Below are 26,532 nucleotides of genomic sequence, written 5' to 3' on the forward strand. Positions count from 1 at the left end.
GCCGGCTTGACAGCCTCTTGTTAAAATGAAATGTCGTTGAAAGGCCCTATCAAGAAAATCCCTCCTTATAATTCACTTCTTCCACAAAGCCTCCAGTGCTAACCCACTTCAGTAAAACTGCTGTCACCTACCTAATAAAAAGAAAACAAACAAACAAAAAAATTGAGTTATGAGCTAAGACAGAGCTATTTAAATTGTAAGCTAGCACACCCTCAGCACTTTAATAATGTAGTGAACTTTATTTTGTTTTTCGTGGCACCCACCAGGTGCTAAGCACAGCACAAGCACAAAGAAAAGCACATTCTCTTCTTCAAAGAGTTTATGCTGTTTTTATGAGTAAGTCATAACACCTACAGTGGTCAAAACTAAACTGATGCTTCTTTCTGCAGTCTGTTTGCTTTTTGCACTGCTGTCAGCCTAGAGCAGTTAGTTTTGCTTTAGAGCCATTCATTACTGTATCTGCAAATGGTGGCACAGGCCAGTAAAACCACTTTTCAAAGCTGGAAGGTAACCCTCCACCTGATTAAATTAAAACTTCATGAAATTGTTTCTCATCACTTGTCTGTAGAAAAAGTTTCAGGGTCTAATGCAGGTTTGGGGTTTGCAAGCAGGCGGTTCATAAAGCTCAGTAATTAGGTAGAGAGGGTGTCATAGCCATGATCTGGGAGGGTTGTGGGGCAACAGCACTGGTTGGGGGAAGGCTAACAAGTTTTGCATTGAAATGTGTGTGCATGGTGATGTGGGGCATTACCCATTAGGCTTGGGGTTTTGTGGGAAAGAGACCACCATCAGAAAGGGATTGGATGGAGATATACACCCATTTCATACAACTGGAAAGGACCTTCAGAGGTCATCAAGTCCACTCCCCTGCCTTCTCAGCAGGACCTATCACATCCCTGGCAGTTGTTTTTTGGTTTGTTTGTTTGGTTTTTTTTTTTTTTTTTTGCCCTAGATCCTTAAATGGCCTCCTCAAGGGCTGGGCTCACAACCCTGGGTGTAGTAGGCCATTGCTCGAACCACTGAACTCTCCGCCCCCGTGCCCCCCAGGCCTAGGGCAGGATACAGGGGAGGATAAGGGATGAAGAGCCAGGATTGGGACCAGGGCCAAAGGTGTGAGCGGGTGGAAGGACGGCAAGTCAGGGTTGGCACAGGGTCAGGCAGGAGGGCGGCTGGGCTCAGGAGCAGAGGCAGGATCGGGACCAGGCGGATGAGGAACCAGGCTGGGGGACAGAGAGCCGGGATCAGAGCTAGGGAGATCAGGGAGAAGGATGGGCATGCGGGGAGGGGGCGGGTGGGCAGGTGCCTAGGATCGGGACCAAGGAGACGAGGTGATGGTGGGTGGGAAGAGCCAGGATCGGACAAGGGGTGAGAAGCCAGGATGGGGCGACAAGTCGCCAGGATCGGGCCCAGAATCTTGAGCTCTGCGGGGGTGGGGGGGCGGGGAGCGAGGGAGAGAATACGAAAGCCCCGCCCCGTCACCCGTGGCGCGGTGCTCGCTGGGAGTTGTAGTCGGCGGTGGGGAGGCCTGCGCCGGGCGGCGGAGGCGAGTCGGTCGCGCGGTCACGTGATGTGTGGGACTCTCCCCGGCGCCGCCACAGTTGCAGGTGAGGTGCGGGCGCAGGGGGCCCGGCGGTGGGACGGACCGCGAGGGGCTCGCCGGCGGGAAGGGGGCGGCTCGGAGCGGTGGGGGCACTGCACAGCCGGGGCGTAGGGGCGTGTGGGACTGGGACTGGGACTGGGGATCCCCTGTGCGCGGTGAAGTGGTACCGGGTATGGGGCTGGGGGGTGTCCCTTTGTGTGGGGAGAGGGGGCATCTGGGGGAGGGATCGGGGATCCCGTGTGTGGAGAAGGTGGGGTGTCCGGTGAGGGGCTGGGGATCCCCTGTGCGCTGAGAAGGTGGGGTGTCCGGTGAGGGGCTGGGGATCCCGTGTGCGGAGAAGGGGGTGTCTGGGTGAGGGGCTTGGGATCCCCCGTGTGGGGCTGGGGATCCCCTGTGCGCTGAGAAGGTGGGGTGTCCGGTGAGAGGTTGGGGATCCGTGTGCGGAGAAGAGGGTGTCCAGGTGAGGGGTTGGGGATCCCTGTGTGCGGAGAAGGTGGGGTGTCCAGGTGAGGGGTTGGGGATCCCGTGTGTGTGTGTGAAGAGGGTGTCTGGGTGAAGGGCTGGGGATCCCGTGTGCGGAGGTGGGGTGTCCGGTGAGGGGTTGGGGATCCCTGTGTGCGAAGGGGGTGTCCGGATGAGGGGCTGGGGATCCCCCGTGCAGGGAGAAGGGGGGTGTCTGGGTGAGGGGTTGGGGAACTCCTCTGTACAGAGCAGGGGGGTGTCTGGGTGAGGGGCTGGGGGCCATCCCTGTAGGGGGGGGGAAGAGGGGCAGCTGGGGGAGGGATCGGGGATCCTTGTGTGCAGAGCAGTGTGTCTGGGTGGGGAGCTGGGGGGCATGTCCCGGGGAAGGGAGATATGTGGGTGAAGGATCAGCGCGAGGGCAGCGTCCGAATGCAAAGAAAAGTGAGGAAGTGTGGGTGAGGCACATTGTAGTTCTCTTCCTCTCGGTTTGCAGCAGAAGGGTACCTGAGGCTGGCCTCTCTCTAGGGAGCCTTTGGCAGACCAAAAGGTATGTGTCAGGGACCGGAGCTCCATCTGGGGCACCCTGCAGCAGGAGTCTGAGGTCCAGTAGCGTTCCTTCGTCTCCAGCTGGCGGTCCCCATTAGTGTGGGAAAGAGACATGCCAAGGGGCGCTGGTTTGCTAGCCTGTCTGTTGCACACCGTCACTTAACCCTCTACCCGTCAGCTTCTTGTGGACATTTCATTGTGCGGGGGTGTGAGTAACTATGAGCTGTTTGGCATGCCCCCCAGGGAGCGGGAGGTACATCCTTGTTGCTTTGCCCTCTCTCTCTTTCACTGCTCCCTGCAGAGAAACTGCCAGCGAGTGTCAGAGAGCAGCTGTCCTCTGAACTTCTAGGGTGTGTCTGTTGAGCGTGTTGTCTGCACAGCAAGTTACTTAAACTCCCCTTCTCCTGTTTCCTTCTATCTCTGAGCATTTGATGTCATGCAACCTCAGGATTTGGTTTTCAAATGGCTGGAGGGGTCGGGAGGGGGGGGGAGAGGAACTGTTTCATGGTTCACCTAAGCAGATGGGAACAGTCTTCCCCTCTAGCTGGAAATGACTTTAAAGTTCTTTCCTGAGGCTTTTTTTTAATGCTGTGGAACTTGGAAAATTCAAACCCTCTGTCATATAGTAACTTTGGCTGGTATTTAGTTCTGACCGTTACTAAATAAAATATTTTGCTCACTTACGTCATTCATGGATATGATACAGTGATTTTTTTTCCTAGTGATTACTAGATGGCATTACAAGGCATGTTTTTAAGGTGGCATTTATCACCAGTGAACTTCTAGGAGGTTGTAACCAGCACCATGTCTATCAAAATACAGCAATACAAGCAAAAGTACTTTAGAAAGTATTCTGCACAGCCCTTGAGTGATCATGCAGCAATTTTTCTGTATCTATATTTTTACTTTTCCAAAGATCTACATCTTTATAAATGCACATAAAATCAGATTCATAATGTGAAGAGCAATCAAAATCAAACATTTAAATGGACATGTGAAGAAATATAATTCCCACTAGTCTTCTGTTATAAAATGAAACAAAAGTAAATACATTCTAAAACAGAATAAATCTATTTTCACAATTAAAAATAAGAACAGCACCTAAAAATGAATTTCAAATGGTCTTCTGCGGTGTTTGCCATCCAGTGTATGCACATTTAACTTTAAGCACGTGAGTATGTAACTTTTTCCATGTGTCAGGTTAAGGATCTAAAAGATTGTGTGATCTTTAAAAAATGTTGAAAAGCAAGCTAGATTTAAAATTTATTTATTTATTTTTAGTTTCATCTAATAGTGACAAAGTTAAGATTCATCTCTTAAAAATATATTTACCCTGGTAGTGACCATTTTAATTAAGCTGGTTTTTCTTATTCATGAAGGCACTGAAGTATTGAGAGGCATATTTTACCTCTTAAGCTTTGTATTGAGTTGATTAAGTATGGCAGACTGATAGTTCATGTCATTTAAAGTAATCATGACTCAGCCCCAGCCTACGTCTCTGACTGTTAATCTCACAGTGTTTCTCCTTTGCTCAGTCAGACTCCAACCTTGATCTCCTCTTTGTTTTCCTCTTCCACTCCTGGCTCTGGCTTTTTCAATGATGCCACCTACAAGTTGAATGTCTTCCCTGCGTCTGCTAACCAAGCAATACATGTCTCTTGTTCCATCCGAAGAGCTCTGTTCTTCCTTGCTAATGAGTTAATGGAACTATAATCCAAAATGGGACTTTAAAGGATGCAGACTTGTGCCCAGGGTAACTTCAACCATGTGATCTTAGCAGTGCTGTTACCCTGCTTACTGTCCATTAACTTCCCTTGATGTTACACTCTTCAATATGTTGTATGGAATGAGGGCAGGTCTCCACTACAGCACAAGCTCAAATTAAGGTGTGCAATTCCAGATTTATTCATTATACACCTGGAGTCGACATACCTTAATTCAGGCTTTGCTGCCATCTCCACTGAGGGAGGTCAAAGAGCGCATTCTCCTCTGTTGACTTTCCTTACTCGTAATTATCGAGGATGTGAGTGACGTATGAATAAATTTGAATATTGATTAGGCCAAGTCAATCACACCAGAGCAATGGACTGGACTAAAACTGAGTCCTTACCAATGGTCCCAGGATTTTACCCCGCGACCCTGCTCGCCGTCTACGGTGGGTCTAATCACAAGGGGGTTTCAGGGTGTGTGAACTGCGCTGCTGCGGTGTGTTTACCCAAGGAAGAAAATACAAACAAGATGTCAGGTTCAAACAGGGAGACAGGGTTTGTTTTTTAACACCAAAGTATGGATTGTGGTAAGCTAAGTTGCACAAAAGATATAAGCCCTTGTTTTTGTGGAATAGGCACAGAATTTGAATACTATGGCTTGTAGCCTTAAACAATAGGTAACTGCTGTAACAGCACTGCTATCTAATCCCTCAGCTACTTACTGTGCTTTCGGGACGGACCGTGCAGCCTTCGATGCGTGCTGTGAAATGGAAAAATTAACTTCAGAGCTGAATTGTATTTATTTATTTATTCCTGGATCTTCCTGAGGTTCACCAGGTCGCTCAACCCTTGGCCGACTACCGCGGGGAGCAGATCTTACCTAGAACAAGAATTTGCCTGCACTAAGCTAGGTCAATTCTTAGTTAAATGGGTTGCCCTGCTGGCCAACCAGGGGAGAGCCCAGTATATGCAGGGTTTCCTTCTGAGAGGTTTTCCCCTTAGTTAAGTGGAGGAGTTTTCCTAGTTAAAGGTTATCCTCTCAAAAAATGGTACTGCCTGTTTTGACCACCTTGTTATGGTAGCCCTTTATTGCAGACCTTCGTTACCCTTAAAGGATTACTAAGAACACCAGGGTTTTCCCTTTATAGGGTTATCCCTGACGGCTCTACCCTCCTAAATAGGGGGGAGCTTATAGCTCTGGATTATAATAACAAAGCAGTTTACCTAACTACCCTCCTGTGTGCATGCAATAGTTTTAAGCTAAACCAATAGCATTGGCCTCCTATGCCTTTACAGAAGGACAAGCAATACAAAATATAAGGCACGGATCATGGAGTTGGGGAAGTCCCAATCCACCCTCTATTACAAAACTATATGAAAAAATTAACTGCTCACCTAATTCTTTAACCCTAAACCCAGACCATAAATACCTCCTTATTCCTGCTCTGTGATCCAGGCGCTGGGCCTGTAGTTCTCTTCGAGCTAGGAAGTTATGACCCTCACGGCGCGCTTGTACGGCAGCCGCGTCAGGTCAGATAGTAAAGGAGGGAGGAAAAGAGAGCCAGGAGGAAAAACCGGCTTGGTTAACAAAAACCTCCTGTATTTTTAGGAACGACCGTGATATTTCAGACACCGGCCTGAGCTAGGATCGGTGACTGGAAGGGCAGGGTCGCTGGTGCGGTTTCCCCGTGCAGGGCACCGTTGTTTAGGCAGCGCAGTCTGCCGGGCAAACCCTCCGGGTGAAAGAACCGGAGCCTTACTAGTGATTCAGCTCTATGGAGACTGCAGCTCTTCTGGTCTTCAGGCTGTAAGTCTTCCGTTCTTCAACAGCCCACGGTGGCTAGAGAGCGATAACTGACACGCAGGTCAGCTTCCGCTCTTCTGCCAGCGATGTTCAGCTACAGGCTCAGTCCAGCTCTTAGCTCAGTCCTTCTTTGTAGTCTTCTTTCTTCTTCTTTGTCAGCTCTCCTCCGAGGTCTGGTCTGGAATGCTGCAAGCAGGGCTGCTCTCCTGAATATATACAGCCTGGGTGGACCTGTTTGACAACCTCTGCCTGCTAGGTCCTCCTCAGTGCCACAATGTATCAAAGGGGCATTTGACTATTACATATGTATGAGGATTGTAAAGTAACCAATCAGTTTGAAACCTTTCAAACCATAACTTCATACATATTCATAGCCCACCGAATATTAATTGCAACTGTCATTTTCTAACTGTTATTCTCCGGCGGCCATTTTGTGTTTCTAAAACTCCATTTTAACAGTGAATATGGTTTTTAATTTATCTAATTTTGATGTGGTTTGTGAGGGAAATATGTCACCACTGCTGGTAAAGCAGGTTATAAGTTTAAAATGCTTAGCTTAAGAGCTATTTGGTCAGGATGCAGGGCAACCATACAGACACCACAGCTCATGGACAGGGACATATAAATCACCTCAGAAGAGGATATTTCTACACTAATGAGGGGTAGGAGAAACAGCACTGATGCAGGTGCCCTGTAGGTTTGATTTAGTGCATCTCTACTGGGTGTGTGAAATTGAACTCTGGAAGATTGACCCTGCCCCAGTCAATCTTCCATGTAGTGAAGATGTACTTGAGATCATAGGCCATATGTCTTCTTATTGGCTCTGCAAAGTGTGTAGCAAATTTGTGAGAGCTATACAAATCTGTTATATAGTTTAGAGCATGTCTGTCTGTCTGTTCAAGAGCTCCTTAACAGTGAGTGCTAGGATCACCAAATTCAGTATACAGCTTTCTCTTATCATAGCTTAAAGCAAGGTCAGGGTTTGGTTGTACCAGGAAAATGGGATGTGCATGGAATGGAATTGCTTCTCATAAAACCATTCAGAAAAGAGACAACAATCACCAGGCAGATGAGAAGGGGCTGGCTGAAGGGGTGTGCCTGCCAGTCTAGGAGTGCCCCAGCCCAGAGCCTCCCACACCCTAGATACCCTTTGCAGAGAGTGGGAGAGGGGGCTGAAGCTCCCCCCTCCTGTTTCATATGGGAGCATTGCTCCCTTTCCCCTTCCTCAGGGAGCAGAGGGGAAAGTGCAGTTTGCTGCATTCCTCATTCTGGCTGGGGAGCGCAGGAGGCAGATGAACCAGGATCTGCCCCAGATAGGGGACATGTACCCCACCCGTGGCTGTGCCCGCTGGGGCTGTACTGATCATGGAGAGGTGCTGCTCACATGGCCTCAAGCTGCTACAGTGAAAGAGGGCTGGAGTGGTTCTCTTTTCCGGGGGCAGCCTGCTTTCTGAACCCCTCACTGCAGAGCAAGGTTTAAATGAAGAAAACAAATGTTAAGTGAGTTCAGGACCTGAGCAACACCAGGTAAATTTTCTAGTACAGTACAAAAAGTATAAATAAAAGCACATTCTTGAGCTCTGAGTATTGAAGCTGCTCTGTTAGGGCAGACCCTGTGTTTGGAGAGATGCTACTGACTCAAGTGAAACTATGTGTTAAATGTAAAGGTGTTTTAATGTGGAACAGCTTGCAGGATTGAGGCCTTATCTTACAGAAGGGTGTTTGTTCTGGGATCAACATTCTGTACAGTGGGCAGTGTCTTGCAGTATGGAGGTAGATAAACGCCCACTAAAGTTATCACTGAGACTTTTTATGTGGGTAGCAGTTGTAGAAATGATTCCCTTTTGAACATCCTTGCAGTGTGCATAGAGAGCGAGTTCTGTGTTGTTATAATTAGGGCCCTACCAAATTCACAGCCATGCAAAATCTGTCACAGACCAGGAAATCTGGACTCCTCCTGTGAAATGTGGTCTATTGTGTGCTTTTACCCTATACTATACAGATTTCACGTGGAAGACCAGTGTTGCTCAAATTTGAGGTCCTGACCTAAAAGGTAGTTGCAGGGAAATCACCAGGTTATTTTAGGAGGGTCATGGTATTGCCACCCTTATTTCTGGGCAACTGGAGAGCAGTAGTTTTAATGTTGGCCAGGTGCCCAATTGTGAAGGCAGCACCCTACCAGCAGCATAGAGAAGGGTGGCAACACCATACCCTTGTCACCCATCCCTCTGTAGTGCTGCTTTCAGCGCTGGGCACCTGTAAAGTGGCAGCTGCCAATTAAGGTTCCATCTCTGTAGGCATCAGAACAGAAGTAAGGGTGGCAATACCATACCATACCACCCTTATTTCTTGTGCTGTAGCTGGCGATAGTTCTGCTTTAAGAACTGAGCCCCCAGCCAGCCGCCACTGCTCTCCAGCTGCCCAACTCTGAAGGTAGCACCACCGCCAAGAGCAGTGCAGAAGTAATGCTAGCAGTGCTGCAACCTCCCTCACCCCATCACACATAAGAGCCCTTCAACTCTCACACAAGTCGCTTTGGAGTCATGACCCCTATGATTATAACACCAAGATATTTCAGAGTTAAATACCTGACATTTATCATTGTTAAAATCCTATGACCGTGAAATTGACAAGCGTGGACCATAAATTTGGTAGGGCCATGACCATAATGTTACATTTACAAAACCAGGCTTTCAAGAAGTTAAAAAGATGCCAGACTTGAGGAGGCCCAGCCCGCCTTACTTCTGCTTCTTTGTGCACATGCGTTATAATGCTTTACTGACGCAAGGTTTATTTTAAAGGAATGCGTAAAACCAAATTCTGGCAGCAGTAGAAGGCTGTTAATGGTTGTTAGCCAGCTACTAGAGGAAGCTGCCTCACACATTGGAAGAGTTCCTTTTTTATGGATGGAATTGCTAAGAGCCTAGGTTTGGCAAATTCTGTCTGAGAGGCAATGTGGGACATCTGTATTGGAGATTTGTGTTATAGCAGGGGACACTAGGCCTTGCTCCGTTCTAAATGTTGTTCTGGGTACTAATTAACAGAGATGAGTGTGGCACTTACGATTTCCTGATTACCATGCCCAGTCTGATCTCCTCCCATCTTCTCATGGTAAACTACAGAATTCAAGATAGGCCCCAGTATCAAGAGACATGGTCACATGTCTCTGCAGCCATTTTTCGATGGCCAACCCACATATTCCCTGGGAGGTGAAACTCTTTCACAGTTCACTGTCTCGTGCTGATGGGCCATCAGCACACTGGCCTCCATTGTTAAATCTGAAGTGTCAGCAGCTGGTGCATCCCAAAACAGCAAATATGAAATTACAGATACCCAGGTCAGTGCTCTTAACTTCATCTGTAAAAGTGATACATGCATACAAATGGAATAAGCACGTTTGCTAAATGATAAGTTTTCGAATGATAGGTCACATGAGCCATCTTGCATCAAGCATCTCTCAGTTATGACATATTCGTAATCATATTTTCATAAAGTATGTGGAGTGCACCATCATAGCTACCGCTCTGTGTATTATTTAACATAGATAACTAAAATAACATGGTGTTTTGAAATGTCAGCCATACAAGTGTTAAAGGGGCGATATGTAGATTAAAATTTTTTTTGAATTCCCTGCCTCTGTCATAAAAACGTCTGATTGATTAAAATAGAAAGAGCTATAAAAATGGGTTCTTTTAACCCCTTTCGCTCTCTGACTTTCTACAATTCACTGAGCTGGGGGAGTGAGCTTAACTGAATCACTTGTGCTTGGCTTCTTGTACACAGGCAATTGCCAGCACTGCAGGGAAATGTGTAAATCTATACACTTCTATTTTTTTTTTAAGTAAAACATTGCTGCTTATTTGGAGTGAAATTCACTCAGTGCATTGTGGCCACACAAAGCCTTTAGCTTAAGATGAATGTCTCTTAATTTAGAAGTTCATTTGTCTGGAGCTCTGATTTTCCATGAATTCTTCATGAAGTGGCATGTATGGGAGTGCAGAGACCAGCTGCCTCTATGGGGGGCTCCATGTAGGCACAGGACACTTTCTGCATGTAGTTTATGTGGGATTGTGGTTTGTGATGGTAAGGGGAGGATTGCACAGACATGCGTCAGGGTGAGTTTTGTTCAGTAAGATCCTGATTCACAGTTGCCAGCCCATAGGCCTGCTGCACCCTACAAAGACTCTGGGAACTTTAGTTGTGTGTGTGTGTGTGATTCCAGCTCAAGTTTAAAGATAAAGATGTGCTTAGCTGCTTTCCAGAACTGAAGCCTTAATATTTGTGTCTAAGTTATAGTACTTAATGGTATCTGTTCAGGTAATAGTATCAGAGGGGTAGCCATGTTAGTCTGGATAGGTAAAAGCAACGAGGGGTCCTGTGGCGCCTTATAGGCTAACAGAAAGGTGCCACAGGACCCCTCGTTGCTGTTCAGGTAATGTTACATGTTATGCTTCCTGTTTTGTTTTATTGGATGTGCTTCTTTTAATATATGAAAGTAGAGGAAAAATGGTTTATAGCAAATATATTTGGTTAAACCATTTATCTTGATGTTGCCAGACAATGTTCCAAGTAGCAGGGATGGGTTTGTATATTAGAAATCAATCATCTTGCAGTGCCTCCTTAATGATGATAATTATCTCTTATATCTGAAAGAGTACTTAGAAAGAACAATGAAGGGTCCTGTGGCACCTTATAGACTAACAGAAAAGTTTTGAGCATGAGCTTTCGTGAGCACAGACTCACTTCATCAGATGCTGGTCTTGGAAATCTGCAGGGCCAGGTGTAAATAAGCCAGAGCAAGGGTGGGGATAACAAGGTTAGCTCAGTCAGCAAAGGTGAGGCTTACTACCAGCAGTTGACACCTCCGGATCAACTGCTGGTAGTAAGCCTCACCTTTGCTGACTGAGCTAACCTTGTTATCCCCACCCTTGCTCTGGCTTATTTACACCTGGCCCTGCAGATTTCCAAGACCAGCATCTGATGAAGTGAGTCTGTGCTCACGAAAGCTCATGCTCAAAACTTTTCTGTTAGTCTATAAGGTGCCACAGGACCCTTCGTTGATGTTACAGATCCAGACTAACGCGGCTACCTCTCTGATACTTAGAAAGAAGTCATTATTCCCATTTGGCACATGGGGAAATTGAAGTACAGGACAATGAAGTAACTTCATCAAGGTCACGTAGCAGATGAGTGGCAGAATGGGGAGTTGCAGGTGCCTTGTCCATTCGGCTACACTGCTTCCCTGTGTTTTATATGCAAATCATTATATAAAAAGACACCAAAGCCACAACAGCTCTAATGAACATATGTTTATTCCCACCAAATGATTAGTAATTTTGGCATTTTTTAAACCATTGCATTGCGTTTTAATGGACATTGTACTTCTGATAAAGGGATTAGTGTAAGAGTTACACTTAACAAATTTCCTTATCTGTATTGCAATAATATCTAAGATTATAAAAGTGCAAAGAATTAAGTATGTCTGATTTACTTGTTCTGTTTGCAGAATGGGAGGGTGGGGATTCCTTTTTTGCATTTCTCTTGTACCTTTTTTGTGCAGTAAACCTGATAAGATAAATGTTATCCTCTGGTTCTTGCAGTCTGAAATGATGCTGTTGGTCTAGCTTTCCTACAGCATTTGGGAAAATTGAATTAAAGAGACAGAGCTTTTTTTTTTTTTTTTTTTCAAATACTCTCCAAATTCACTTTGCTTTCTTGCCCGACAGCTCATAACAAATATCTTACTGATGGTAAAATAGCATGGTCACAGTTGGGTTGAGGAGGTTGGAGAGTATATGGAACTTTCTTGTTTTGTGGGATTGGAGTCTAAATTGGTAAGGAACACATTTGTAAAGCTAATGAACTTTTGTTGTGGCAGGGCTTACCCTTCGTAGCTATTACTGTTGACTGCTCACTTGCTGTGCTATTTAATCAAAACATTGCTGAGAAGGCTGTAAACTGGTGGGCAGGGGGGGCAGGCTGCATGTGGCCTGTTAGGGCTTCTGACTGTAGGCTGTGAGATGTTTTGCTGGCGGTGACCCTCCACAGGCACCACCCCCACCCCGCAGCTTTCAAGTGGTACAATTCTCTGGTCCCAGCCAATGGCAACTGTGGGAAGCAGTGTCTGCAGATGAAATAGCTGCAGGGACAAGCTGTCTGCTGCTTCCTATGGCTCCCACAGGTGGCCAGCAACAGAGCTCCATGGCCGCTGTGGAAGGGTGGGGTGGGCGGTGCCTGTGGACAGTCAGTGCCAACAAAATGTCTTGTGGCCCACAATCAGATTACTGGGACCAGGGCTGCAGGTTGCTGATATAAAATCTCATGCTTCGTAGTGAGAGCATAAAATGATGGGGGTTAAGAAGTAACATAGGTTACACGATAACTTGTTGCTTGAGGATTCTTGCATATCTAGTGAATACATGTGGAAATATACCAATCGTAGAACTGGAAGGGACCTTCAGAGGTTAGGTCACCTTCAGAGTCCCCTGCCCTCACAGCAGGACCTATCACCATCCCTGACGAGGACCAAGAACTGACAATTGTCAGAGATAGGCTGTGAATATGAATCGCTACTCTGACCCAGTAGGACAGTTCCAATGCAATTAGATTAGAAAATGAATTTTTGTAATTAAGTCTGGGAGAGGTGGGTGCATGGCAGACCTAGGATAGGGCATCCCACTAAGATCTGGTCTGCTCTGCAGACCTGTATTAGTGTAACTGATCCTCAGGAGCGTAATAAATCCACATCTCTGAGCAACGTAGTTGTGTTGACCTAGCCCAGTAGACAGTTCTGTGTTGGCAGAAGTGCTTCTCCTGCTGACATAACTACTGCCTCTTGGGGAGGTGGATTCAGTGAGCCGAAGGGGGAGCTCTCTCCTGTTGGCTTACAGCACACAAAATACTAGAGTGGTACCCTTGCACCAGTGCAGCATTTTCAGTGTAGATGTGCCCTAATGTGCAGTGTTTGTCTTGTAGCAGAGCTGTATGGTAATATGATGCTATGAAATGTCATGTTGTTTTAGTGCTTGTTGAGCAAATGCTCATGATGGCTTATGTGGTTCTTTTTTGTCATATTGGTTTTTATAAATTCACAGTAAAAACGCAAATTAATTAGCTGTAAAGTAGTTTGTGCTTTTTATTGTGTAACATTTTTCATATTCTTTTACACTCATTCCCCACGCTAATTAGGCATGTATATGGCACAAGACGGAGTGCCTGCTGCAAAGATCTTAAAAACCTGTGTTAGGCAACCTTAGCACATGGAGTTTGGGAAAACATAATTATATGTACTGTTGTGTAGTTCTGATGCCTCAGAGTTCAGACGGGTGGGAGAGGGAGGTTTGTTCACATACCGAAATGGCTTGCGTTTGACTAAACTCATGATGTTGCTGCGCTGATTTACTTAAACAGGCATCATTACATCGTTGGCTAAAATTAGTGGAATTGCTGTTTTAGCACCCATTCTTGCTTAGGATGTGACGAAAGACTGGTGAGTACGGGAGTGAAAATCCCTGGCTGAAAGCAAGGTGAATGTTGAAGAGAGGTGTGAAGGTACTTGTCACTGATGTAAATAGATGTTCTGAACACGTACACGTGTGTGTGTGTGTGTGTGTGTGTGTGTGTAACGATGCAGCTGCAGCAGAAAGAAAGCAACGAGATGAGGAGAGTAGGCAATGCAGGGGGACTGCTGAGGTACAACAGAAAATAATTGAATACATCCTCACCAGGCTTAAAATACAATTACACACAACTCCCCCCCACTAACATTAAAAGAATGTAAGAAGTGCAAAGTCCAGCCATCAGATGTTAAGAAATGACAGGCTTGAGGTTGCTCGTGCATTCTTAATTCACCCCCTTGGAGCACATTCATTATGATATACCTTTAATTACATGATCACATTATTTTTTTTCTGATGGGATGCCTGCTTCCTTCAGTGCACAGGAGGGACAGTGCATCATTTTTATTTCCATCGTTCAATCTGCAGCCCTGGACTTCCTTTACTGCACACTGTTCAAACCTGGCTGTGAATACTGAATCATTAATTTCCTCATAAGCTTTCCTATGACACTCATCACTGTAGCATCTGAGAGATTCACAAACATTACACAGATTTATCTTCATGGTGCCCTTGGGAGGTACAACAGTGGCAGTATTCCCCATTTACTGATGGGCAATGGAAGTACAAAGGCTTTGATGTCATATGCCATTTGGGTGCTCAGTTTGTGGAATGTAGGGCCAGACTTTACGGAGTCCTTTGCCTTATGTGGCACTTGATGTTTTCTTGACATAGCTCCCATTGTTCACAAATGGGAATGCTCAGCACTTCTGCATATCAGACCCCAGCAGTGTAAATTGGCCACACAGAAAAATGAGGAACATCAGTGACTGCCAGTGAAAAGTTTGATTTACCCAGCATGGCTCAGGATCTCTGTAGCAGAAGCAGGGACAGAATTTCATTCTCAGGGGCTGCTTCCCAGGTGCCTTAGTCATGAGCTTATCCCTTCTCAAGCACCAATCCCCTGCATCATTCAGCACACGCCTTCCAACTTCTGCAACAAGTTAGGCAGCGTCCTGCAAACAGCCTCCTTCATTGAACAGCACTGATTCATACCCAGAGCAGGTCTGTCCTGTACAACCAATACTGTTAGCTATGGGATTGTTGCTTCTTTCTCACAGTCTCCTGGCTTTGTTCCTATGGCCTATGCCACTGATTCAGGTCTCTGGGAGGAACAACTGCAAGGAGAGTCATGCTCAGCTGTGACCTGGAGTATGATCTTTGCAGACAGAATCATTTGGGAATTTAGCTGTTGAGTTCTAGCAAGTCTCTACTCAGTATGTGTAAGCTGAGATTTTCAGAGGCTCAGAGCTTGGACACACTTGGTTGGTTTTCATGCAGATGTCAAAAGGCACAATCCTGACATCCGGGGAAATCCTTCCTCCAAAGTATGGAGGTGCTCACAGCCATGGTCAGCAGCCTCCTACCATAGCTGAAAACACCAGTCCTCACTGTAATAGAACTTGTGTTCCAGGACAGGCATTATCAGCCACCTACGGATCCATAGCTCCTATTGAAGATGATCATGCTGGTCAATGAGTGTTGCCAACATCATCATCAGGTGCTAAAATTTCTCAGCTAAACAGTTAGGTTAGGGAGGATATCAAGGATCACGTGTTTTTCCCTAACCTGCTGAGAATCATTTTTTTAGTGGAAACTCCAGAAAAATTCAGCCCAAGGCAGAAGTCCAAAATGGAAAATTCCAGTATGAATGGTTAAGTTTTGGCAAAGTTATAAGCAACTGAAAAGAGGATTTTTATGAGAAAGAGTTTCGTAAAGTTAACTTTTGTGTTGCTACCCGTATCTCCTACAATATGTGAACTAGCTTGTGTTGGATCTGTTTCTATATAGCTGAAGATGAATAGGCATGTCCTGTTAAAAATTAGGAAAAGCTCCTAGATTATCCATAATGTTTGTCCACAAGGTCAGAAGTCCTGATGGAGACAATTTCAGGGACTGCACTTGATTCTAGCCAACAGACTTTTGTTGTGCAGTTTGTTTGATATTTAAATCTTGTGCTAAAGATTAAAAAGGCACTGCTGCTTAGCAGTTTAATAATCTGTTTAGTAATGAGAAAGTTAGATGAGACTCTGCAAGAACTTAATAGAGTTGTGCTGACTCATGGGCTAACATCTTATTTAATAAAATGCTGTGCATGGCTGATTTCCTACCTTGCTATTTATTGCATTTTCATCTGCCTCGAAATAAGAACTGAAGATGCCGATCAATTTGAGTTTGTGTAATTTTACTGTGGCTTTTAAAGTACAGTACCTCTGCTAAAATGTGCATTTGTAGCAGTGCCATTTAGTGAATACCTCTCTCCTTTTGTTTCATCTGCGTCAGTTACTTATGGGGCTATTGTATATTTTTGCAGGGGTCAAAGTATACCTGTCCTGCCACATGTACAGATTTTCTGTTTACCTTAGAAGATCCTCAGTTTAAGGTGCTACCCTAAAAAGCATTGTTTTGAGTTTTTTTTTCTGCAGACCTTTGTTAATGGTAAACAAAGCAAACCTTTTAGGGTACAGTAGAAGCTTTGTTATCCGGCACTTTAATATCACGGAAACTTGGCTAACTAGCATCTGCCATATACTTCAATTCTCCCTTCACTTAACTTGAAAAAATTCTGATGGCTGTCCAGCATCATTTTCCAGTGTTTGCAGAAATCGTGTTTGTGTGATGGCCCTGAGGCGGTAGGGGAGCAGTAAATGGTGGAACAGGTTGAATCTCTCTGGTCAGGTGGCCTTGGGATCTGATCATTGCCAAACCAGAGAGTTTGCCGAAGCACAGAAGGCCGATAGTACCAGCATTACCAACACTTCCACTGCTTACTGGGCTCTTGGAAGACATTTAAGGGTGAATTACAGCTAAACCACAGCAGCCAGGACTGGAAGCTGTAAACAAACTTCATGGGACTGTGGGAAACTTAGCTGAATGTCCACTTATCATGGGTGTGGCCATCTAAAATCATGCTGGACCATGGATGGTGCTAGACTAGAGAGGTCCTGCACACAGTAATAGTGTTAAGAGGTGTGATGCTAAGTAAGGTTATTTCATTTCTTAAACGTTGTTGCGTGTGGTGAAAAAGCTTGAGTAACCGGCACATTTGATTAACCACTAACCCCCTTCTCCACGCTTGCTGGATAACAAAGCATGATATCACTAATAAGCAAAAATCATGTTGTCTGATAAGTAGCTGTATAGCTGCTGTGCAGCATCATGGCTTAGAGCAGTTTCTTTAGTCACTGTATTTTTTAGCATCTTAAAGGTAGGTTACCCACTGTGTCCTTTGGACAGGCTTTTGTGTCTCTAGCTCTTTGTGCAGTGACAAAATCTAACAAAGTAGCTGTTGTTTACTGGTAGACCTGGGTAATGTTGACAGTCTTTTTTTCACAAAAATGTTCATTTTTGACCAGTTTTATTATTAATAGCTTGTAACAAGCCTAATCTTCTAGTGCTTATAGGTGCTTTCGCTTGAGTTGTGTCTTTTGCATGATTCCTAAGCACTATGGGGATTTTCTTAATGCTGCCGGCATCAGGGATGAGTTCCTCAGCTGGTATAAATTGTCATTAACATCAATTGACGATCTCTTTATGAAATCGCTTCTCAGTTTGGATGGTGGATTTCTACTTTTTCAAAAAGCTGGCTGCCCCTTTGAGCCTTATACCTTTGAATTTGAATGAATGGAACATTGTCCAGAGAGCCACTAAGTTCACAAATACACCCTGTGAAGTCTGTTTTCGCTCGTGTGTCAGTATTGCTTCAAATGGATGAGAGCTTCAGAAGGTTTGGGGGTTGGTCCTTGTTATTTTGGAGTCAGTCAGGATAGAGTAAAGGGTGATTGACTAGTGATATTAAAGTCCACTGATAGAACAATAAGTGCCTGGAACCCAGTGGTGGAATATTCACCAGTGTTGAAGGTCAGGCCCAAAGCAGATCACCAGAACTGTCAGCACAGAAGCATGCCCAGGTCTAACAGTGCATTCTGGCCTTTATTAAAGATTTTTTTTTTTACAAGCAATAAAATCCTTCACAATTTTAGTGGTGCTGAAAAATCAAGATATTTTATTGGAAGGGTTTTTTTTTCCCCCCCTAATGACAACCCAGGTCGAAATATTAAAACCTTGATCCTGAAAATGATATTTAGGCAGCCAGATATATGCAATGCTGATTTTCAACGTGCAGGTTCCATTGAATACAATCACCTGACTGAAATGAAGATCCGAACTTTTGGAATCCGTATTTGAAATGCTGGCCTCAGGCTTGTCACTATTCTGCTTTGAAACTGCTAATGTTTCTTGAAAATAAAGTACTGATCATGCATCCAGTGAAGTTTCATAGCTCCTCATTTACTATAACTCATTCTCACCCTGGGAAAATGTCAAAACTTGGCCCCATTGAAATGAAACTTATTCAGTGGAATAGAAAGTATTGTGATACTGTAATAAGATAGGCTGCTCGACTCTGAATTTCCCTTGTGTGGTGCAATGAATGTATGACAAATCTCTCTAGATGCTGTCTTGTCCCCTGGTTTTCAGCATGAATGAAAAACCAGGATGGAAGTGAATTCCTGCTGGTGACAGTCTAGAATATTCAGCTGAACTATAACTAGAACTTAAGGTAGATGGAATCTTTTCTTCAGTAGAAATGCAAAAAAGATTCTATTTTCCCTTGTTACCTTCCCTCTATACTCATGTATTCCAATCACAAATATTCCCATTTCCACCCAAAGGTACTTTTCTCTTTTCCTCTTCCATTGCTGTGGCTTGGATCTGCTCTCGTTCCCAATAATGGCAGCTTTTAATATTTGAATATGGCAGCGTTCTTTGAATCTTCCACAACCTGCCCCATTTCTTTTCTACCTCCCCAGACAGAGTTTTCTCTCCTTCTTATTCCTATTCCTTTCCCTTTCTCATAGTGCATTTTTTTATGCTTCCTTTTACTGCTGTTAATAACTTGAAATAGTGCTTAGGAGCTGCAGTCATGGACCTGACCCTGACCCTGTTGTCCTAGATGCTGTACAAACACAGAGCAAAGAAAAGGGCCCTGCCCACAGATCTTATAATGTAACTACCTCCTTGGTTATCTGTCATAAAGAGCATGATGCAGAAAATGCAGGCTAAAGCTTTTGTTATTTAAATGAAGTTTCTCTTCTCCTAAACGTTCAAAGCTTTAATGTTCCTTCTCTGACCCACCTGAAAAGCCCCAGGGGCACCTTCTTACTGGTCCTTCAGTGACTCAAAATCTGTATGATCTCTGTAGCCCTGCTGAGCGGGGCCTTCTGCCAATTACATTTTAGCAGCTCTGCCTTTGGCTGCCAGGGCAGAAGGGAAGAGCAGAAAGAATCTTTGTCAGAGGTGAATCATGCACTTACTCAGCAAGATCAAGGTTTTACAGCCTCTTGTGCTAGCTTGATTCAGAACAATACATCAAATTGTTGGGAGTGTATGCTGCAGCTTTGGATGCAGGGCATGTAATGCATTTGTCTGTTCACTTGTGCACTTTGTTCTTGCAAGTTATCCACATGCACCAACCTTACCCACCCGCCAGTCCTTTCCTGCCTCTACCTGGGAACAAATATGTAGAAAGGAAGTTTCCAAGAACAATTAAAGCATTTGCAGGACTATTGGGCATGTGTTCTGATGTCACTGAAAGTTGTTCTACACCTATTCCTTTGCCTTGTTATATAGGGCTTTGCATGACATAGTTGATAAGGGATTCCCTTTGGCTATGTCTGAACGGCATGGTAAGCATGAGATGAACTATGCAAATTGCTCAGCTTATTTAGAGTAGATTTCAAAACAGGCTATTTTGAGGCATCGCTGTACTCCTCCTGTGATGTGCTGGAATAACACACCTGTTATCTCGAGAACTGTTCAGCAACAACAGGCACATTGCATAAATGTAGGCAGCTGCTTTGGGATACTATTGTATCCCAAAATAGCATCTGCAATGTAGACATAGCCTTTGTGTCCTGGTGGACATTTTTCCACCTGCCATTTTGTGACCAGGAACAATTCCTTCGAGGGTCATCCCATTTCTCCGCACTGCATTTCAGCAACCTAAGATAACAATTGTTTTTAGCCAGTCTGGCCTCTCCTTCTGGGGCCCTTCAGATCCAGACCCCAGTTTTTCTGCTTTACTGCATCAGATCTTGTCATCCACCATCGTGGTCACTGTGCTTCTGGTAACAATGAAAGTCTGGATGGGAATGTCTTTGAAGACAATCAGAAGGGTCTTATTCTTCAGTGAGGTTTATCATCGTAGCTCATTGCTCCAAAGCCACAGCCAAGACGTGATGTGATTGCTTATCTCAAATAGCTCAGTGGGAGTACAGGGTGTTGATGAAGGTTGCTGCATGAGATGGAATTCAAGAGCTGCCTAGGCACTCGTGGGGCCATTCCTCAGCTTCTGCTTGGCCATAATGTCTTTGCCACCCGTGGCAGACCACAGGCAGCATGCTTCAAGAGCTTAGTGGAAGGCAGCTATACTGGGAGCTGGGTCAGTGTCTTTTTGTTCCCTGTCTAGCCTCACAGAGTGTGGCCCAGCAGCCAAGGCAGGCAGCTGGGCTCATTAAGAATCGGTCTGCAGCAAAAAGGCTAATCAGACACCTGCTGCCAGTTAAGGCCTTCTGGATTGCTATAAAAGGCTTCCCCCCAGGTAGTGAGCGGGGAGATGAGGTGCATATACCCATGGTGTAACACTGAGTTATCTCTTTAATGAAAGTTCAGTATGCAAATCATTTTACAAAGAAACTTTAAGGTGGCTTTGCTGCTGCAATAACACATCAGAGCAGCGTCTTCGAATAAATATTTAAGCCGGGGTTTTCATCCAGAGGGCGAACGGGGCATGCTTTTTTAAAAAACTTTGCTATCTGCATTGAATTGCTTTTGTGCTAACGGACTGAAATGTATGCACCTTTGGAAAATATTAGATTAGCACCAGCAAAACAAAGTGTAATCTAATCTCCCTAGTGCTGAGTTTTAAGGGTTGTGGAAATGCTAAACTCTAGTAGCATTTCATTTGCAAGTGATTACTGAGCTGTGGCCAGGGAGGAATTTTTTAGCGGCCACCAGAAGTCATATGGGTAGTCCAGAGATCAGGGTTGCCTTTTTGATTTGCTGCGTGAGCTTTGTAAGTCACTTTAACTCTGCTTCACATTCTCAAGTTGTTAATGGATATAATTGGCCGTACATGTGTGAGGCAGGGACACTGCACTGTTTGTGTGGTGATTTGAAGTCTTTGAATGGAAAGATGCACAGATACAATTTGTGTTACTTTATTCTACTTGTTGCCAGTTTTATGATGGTACCACTGGAGAGAGGCACGGCAGTTCAAAACAGCTTGCCGGGGGAGGGGAAGGCAGCACATTTGTGGTCTTGAATCATGACTGGAATAACTGCATTTCTTCTGGGCATCAACGTTTAGAAAGTAAAGACACTCTGGGTCTGTGATATGTCTGAAATGTATTGCTGGTGTCAGCAGTTTCCATTTTTTTTAAAAGTTCACTCTAGCTGTCTTCCTCTTCCTCCTTCAGCCAGTGACCTCTGTGAGTGTAACATAAAGCTAATCAAATATCGGGACTAAGAGTGAGAGCCCCCGTTCTCAGCCCTGGGCCTCCACCCTCAGCCCTAGTTGTCTGAATGTGGAAAATTATGGAAAAGTAATAATGAACTGCATTACTGGAAATAATAAGGTTGATTATTACTTTTCTACAATTTTCTATGGCTTGTCTGCAGGTCAGATGCAATTTTTTGGCAATTATTCTGTGATTCCAATAGGGCCATATTAATGTCTCCACTTGCTCTTATTTTTGACCTTCTTTCTGAACCCCTTTCTTTGCTTTTAGCTGCTTTGCAGTTTTATGAATGGTGTGTTTAAAACTTAAATCATGCAAGTATCAAAGGCTGTAAGTGTCATGTGGATTCAGGAAATGCCTAACTTTGACGTCAACGTGTAAAGGTTTCACAGGGGCAGAATAGAAAATATAACCAGGTGTAGTGAACTGTGTTTGTCACGTGGTGGTGGATTTTAATTTGGCTGGAAGGAATTGATTGAGGTTTGTTTGTATACAGGGCTGCTGACAGAATTGCCAGGCCCCTGGGGTAAAGTGTGTGTGTGGGGGGGCACAGCTCTTGGCCCACAGAAGGGGTGGGGTCTCAGGCCAAAGGGTCAAGAGTAGATGTCAGGTTCTCTATTCAGCCTTTCCCCACCCATGTCGCCTGGGGTTCTAGACGCTGCTGATCCTGTGGTAGCAGTGGTGGTGGTTGGGAACCCTGGGCCATTTTAAATTGCCTGGCCTCAGGATAGCTGCCCTCTTTGCCTCCTCGCCTTTCCTTCCCCACCTCGTCAGCAGCCCTGTTTGTACAGCAGCACAGTTTTTCTTCCCAGGGGTAGGCATGCTGCCTCTTTACCACTTCTAACCCCAGCAGACTGTCCCAATAAGTCTTGAAGCTGAATAAGCTGAGCAGGAGAATGTGCAATGCTTATTTATTTAACTCAGGGCGGGTCTACACTAGGCCTGACAGTTGATCCGAGATATTCAGTTCCAGCTATGCCAGGTGTGGAGTCGGGATTGACATATTTAAGATCGACTTATTTAGCCATCCTCACAGAGGGAGGCCAATGGTAGACGCTCGCCCCATCAACCTCCCTTATTCCTCACGATAATGAGGAATATGGGGTTGACTGTCGAGCCCTGATAGTTCGATTTCTCATGTTCCCATGAGGTGTGCAAAATCAAACCCCAGAAAATTGATCCAGTAAGTGTAGATGCACTCTCAGATTTACCATGAGACAGATTTGTCTGCTATTGACCATCAGCAATAGTAAAATGCCAGCTGGAGGAAGAGGAGGGCTGAGAACTGTGACATTATATTTTATATATCTTGTTCTACGATGTGCCAGAATTAACTTTTGAGTCCTTGGACATTTTAGTCTAAATTGTCTTAGGGAAGATCTTTTCAGCTCTGTCAAGTGACAAGTCAGCGAATTTTTATTTATATACCGTCAAGTGCTACTTCATTTCTTTCTCCAGTAGTCCATTTGCCACATTTTCCTGGAAGTTTTAGCAATTGTAAATGCAGGGCTGTGATGCAATGTCTCTTCAGAATCCTGAGCTCAGTTTGGTTCTCATCTGCACGGTTGGACCCGTGTAGCATCTTTAAGCAAAGGATCTCTTAGCCCTTTGTTTATTCTCATAAGCCCTGTTTTAAGAGAGAGAAAATTGAGGGACCAAGCGTTTAACAGACTGGCTCAAGGTCACCCAACCAGTCAATACTTCAGGAGTCATCAACCAAAATAGCAGGAAGAGACATTTCTTTCGAATTCAGTAAAAGCTCAATAATTCAAGAGCTTTAATGCATATAAATATGAGACACTGCTTAATAAATACAGTCAAACCATACATTTTGTAACCCCTATTTTAAGAACAGGACACACAGTGATTGGTAATGAGATATGTGTTTACTGCAGAATGTTCACAAACTTCTTACATACTCTATTTGCTCACACTTTATATGTGTGTGTTTTACCACTATCTTCCTGATTTTCATTCCTGGAATTTCTCTTTCTCTGGAGGATGGTAGAATCTGAACAATTTCACTTTTGTTCTTGAAATCACTGTCCAGCTGCTCTGATACTTTGATAAAGCACACTTCTTAATATGCGCCATCTGTGAGTTAGTTGCTTTCCTCATTTCATGAACTTTTGAGTTGCCACAAAACTAGCCACAGTTATGGTACTTTGCTTTGCTTTGCTTTGCATAGCAGCTCCTCCATGGATTTTTTTCTGGCATCTCCAGCTAGATGCTGCTTGGCAAAAGTAGTGTTTTTTTTTTTTTTTGAGAAAATGCCTCATGAGGTTGCATTTTTTGTTGATGGAGAATTTCTCACTGCAAATGAGACATAATGGGAACCCAGCCAAACTCAATATAAATGCGAAGGATTGGGTCCATTCAGCTTGAAATTCTGTTTTCATCTTCAATTTTCCTCTTTTTTGAAGCCATTCCAACCCCACTTTAATTAAGCCAATTTTACTTTACACATAATTTCAGTTTTTTTTCTTAAAATGCATGTTGCCCTTCACAGCACGAATGCTGCAAGCTTCCTTTTCCTTTTCAGAATCAAGAGTTTATTAGCAACATGATAAAAACACTTATATAGTATCATATCCCACAAGGCACTGCACATATTAAAGCGGGAGTTACCCAATGTTTCAAGTTAACGTGTTGTTTGCTATATAGAAAAGAGTTGTTCATTATTGGATATTTAGGTGCTCACTGTTTATTGAAAATTATTAGGAGGGTTTTTATTTATTTTTTTTTTGTACTTTACAGTTATAGCATTGGCAGAGACAAAAGTCCTTAAAAAGCTTTGTGTGGCTCTGGAGCCACAGGTTGCAGACCCGTTGCCTAAGACTAGGAGCACGAGTCCTGATCTTCATTTTACTTGCTCTAACTCCACTGTAGTGGGTAATATGTTGTAGATCTTGAGAGAAAATCCTTTATTTTTAACAGAATTGTCCCTGCCTATGCAATTAATAAATCTTATATTATGCTGCTTGAGTATTTTGAAAATATACCTTTCCTCAATAAGTGCTGTTGACTGCTTTTTCCTTCAACTTGGGTAATGATGAGTCAGCTTCATTTCGTTCTATTCGGTTTCTGAACGTCATACCGGACAGTTCAAAAGTTGAAGGGGATTTTATTCATTAATACAGTCCGTAAGGGAGGAAAAGGCCTGATTAGAACATTTGTCTCTCTTGAGTTTTGTCAAACTTTGTTTTTACCAAACCAAACTGTGATCCTGCTTTGATCTGACAGTGTCTTTCTAGTCTACATATTAAGAAACCTCCATTTGTTAAAACAAAAAGTAGTCAAGTAGCACTTTAAAGACTAGCAAACTAGTTTATTACGTGAGCTTTCGTGGGACAGACCCACTTCTTCAGACCATAGCCATACCAGAACAGACTCAATATTTAAGGCACAGAGAACCAAAAACAGTAATCGAGGACAAATCAGAAAAAAATGATCAAGGTGAGCAAATCAGACTCCTTGATTACTGTTTTTGGTTCTCTGTGCCTTAAATATTGAGTCTATTCTGGTCTGGCTATGGACTGAAGAAGTGGGTCTGTCCCACGAAAGCTCACCTAATAAACTAATTTGCTAGTCTTTAAAGTGCTACTTGACTGCTTTTTGTTTTGATAGTGTATAGACTAGCATGGCTCCCTCTCTGTTACTGTTCTCCATTAGTTAGGTTTTGAATATATGTGTATGTGAGTAATCCTGTTATTCCCAACCAGAACTGATCACTTTCAAAGGATGCCTACATGCCTTAAGTAACTTAGCAGTCAGTGCAGCTCACTTTGACTTAAAATTCAAAACAACCTTCTGAAACATTGGCAGAATATGTACGAGAACTTGAGTTGTACCTCATATCTGTACAATGTCTCAGTGGAATACAGCACTATATAAAGTCTGTTAAATTTTTAAAATACTCCTATTTTGGGAAAAGCAGCTTATCTGAAATTCACTCCTTCTTCGTTTCCTTGTCAAGACTAGTAATTATGATTCTTTCCCCTCCTGTATTTGAAGATCTCGTCAATGTAGAAATCTGGACTTTTTCATTCTGCCCTCAGCTTGTTGTGGTATCATCAAATTGCATGTAGAAAACTGAAAAACTCTGCTCGTCTTCATACAGAAGAAGCGTTCAGATAAAGGTATATTTTTGGACTCAGTATATCTGAACATATACTGTGTTGAAGATTTATGATCTAAAACAAGCTTTTGTTAAATTTTAAGAGGTATGCAGTCACTTGTCATTCAAATTAAACACCTACGTGACATACCCCTACTATTTCTCTGAGGCAATTTTCTTTGGTTTGGTTATAACAATGCCTTATGGTAACCACAGCAACAAGAAAGACCTACCCCTTACATTCATAACCAGTACCATGATATTTCTGTACTGACATGATGGGAGTGTTGCATTTATTTCTGTGGTGGTGCTTTGTGTATAAGTAATGAACCCCCTTAATAATTTTTTCCCTCAAAACACAGACAAAACTTTGCTATCGATACAATCACTGTAGCAGGATTATTAATTATTTGTGTTATGGTATGAGTTGTGTAACTTCCGTCTGAGATAAGGACTCCATTGTGCTAGTCTCTGTATAGAAACAAAATAATAGAAATTTGGGATAGGAGCGGACCTCAATAATTCATCTGGTCCAATCTCCTGTGATGAGATAGGACTAACTATTAGCTGGACTGTCTCTGGCAAATGTTTGTCTAACTGGTTCTTAAAAACCTCCAGTAGTGAAGACTTTGCAGCTTCCTTAGGTCATTTTTTCAAGTGCTTAACTATACAGACAGAAAGTTTTTCTTAATGTCTAATTAAATCTTCCTTGCTACATTTTAACCCCATTGCTACTTGTTCCAAATCCTGCATTTCTATCAGCCTGAATTTTTATCGCTTGTGTCTTTATAGAAACCATTTTGTAATTTTATCAGTTCCCCACCTCAGTCTTCTCTTCTCCAGACTTAACAGGCTGATTTTTTTTCATTACTTCCTGTGGGTCATGTTTTTTAGACCTTTCATCGTTTTTGTTCCTTTTCTTTGGACTTTTTCCAGTTTGTCCTCATTTTCCCAAAGTGCTGTGCCTGCAACTGCTGCCCACAACTTGCATATGTAGTCTTTTTGTGTTGTTGAGTGAGCTCTCTGCCATTGCTGTAGAGTGTCTTCACTAGACATGCTAGAGTGGCATAGCTGTGTCAGTGCAAGTGAGCTGCTGTACATACAGACAAACCCTAAGTAATAGCTCAGCACTCTGAGCAGCTCAGAGGACCCCCCCAT

General features: G+C 43.8%; 1 protein-coding gene across 3 annotated transcripts in view; it reads left to right on the plus strand.

Moving 5' to 3' along the window:
- Positions 1–1,585: 1,585 nt before the first annotated feature.
- TSNARE1 (t-SNARE domain containing 1) overlaps positions 1,586–26,532 on the plus strand; it is a 751,229-nt gene continuing 726,282 nt past the window's right edge. For 2 of the 3 annotated variants that reach the window (XM_074986589.1, XM_074986590.1), the window contains exon 1: positions 1,586–1,604. The gene's annotated coding sequence lies outside the window, so the exon portion shown is untranslated. Of the gene's footprint in view, positions 1,605–2,549; positions 2,610–26,532 lie in introns of those variants that run through there. The other variant, XM_074986588.1, reaches the window with a different exon arrangement.

Source organism: Carettochelys insculpta, chromosome 2, assembly GCF_033958435.1.
Source record: "Carettochelys insculpta isolate YL-2023 chromosome 2, ASM3395843v1, whole genome shotgun sequence".
NCBI lineage: Eukaryota > Metazoa > Chordata > Testudines > Carettochelyidae > Carettochelys > Carettochelys insculpta.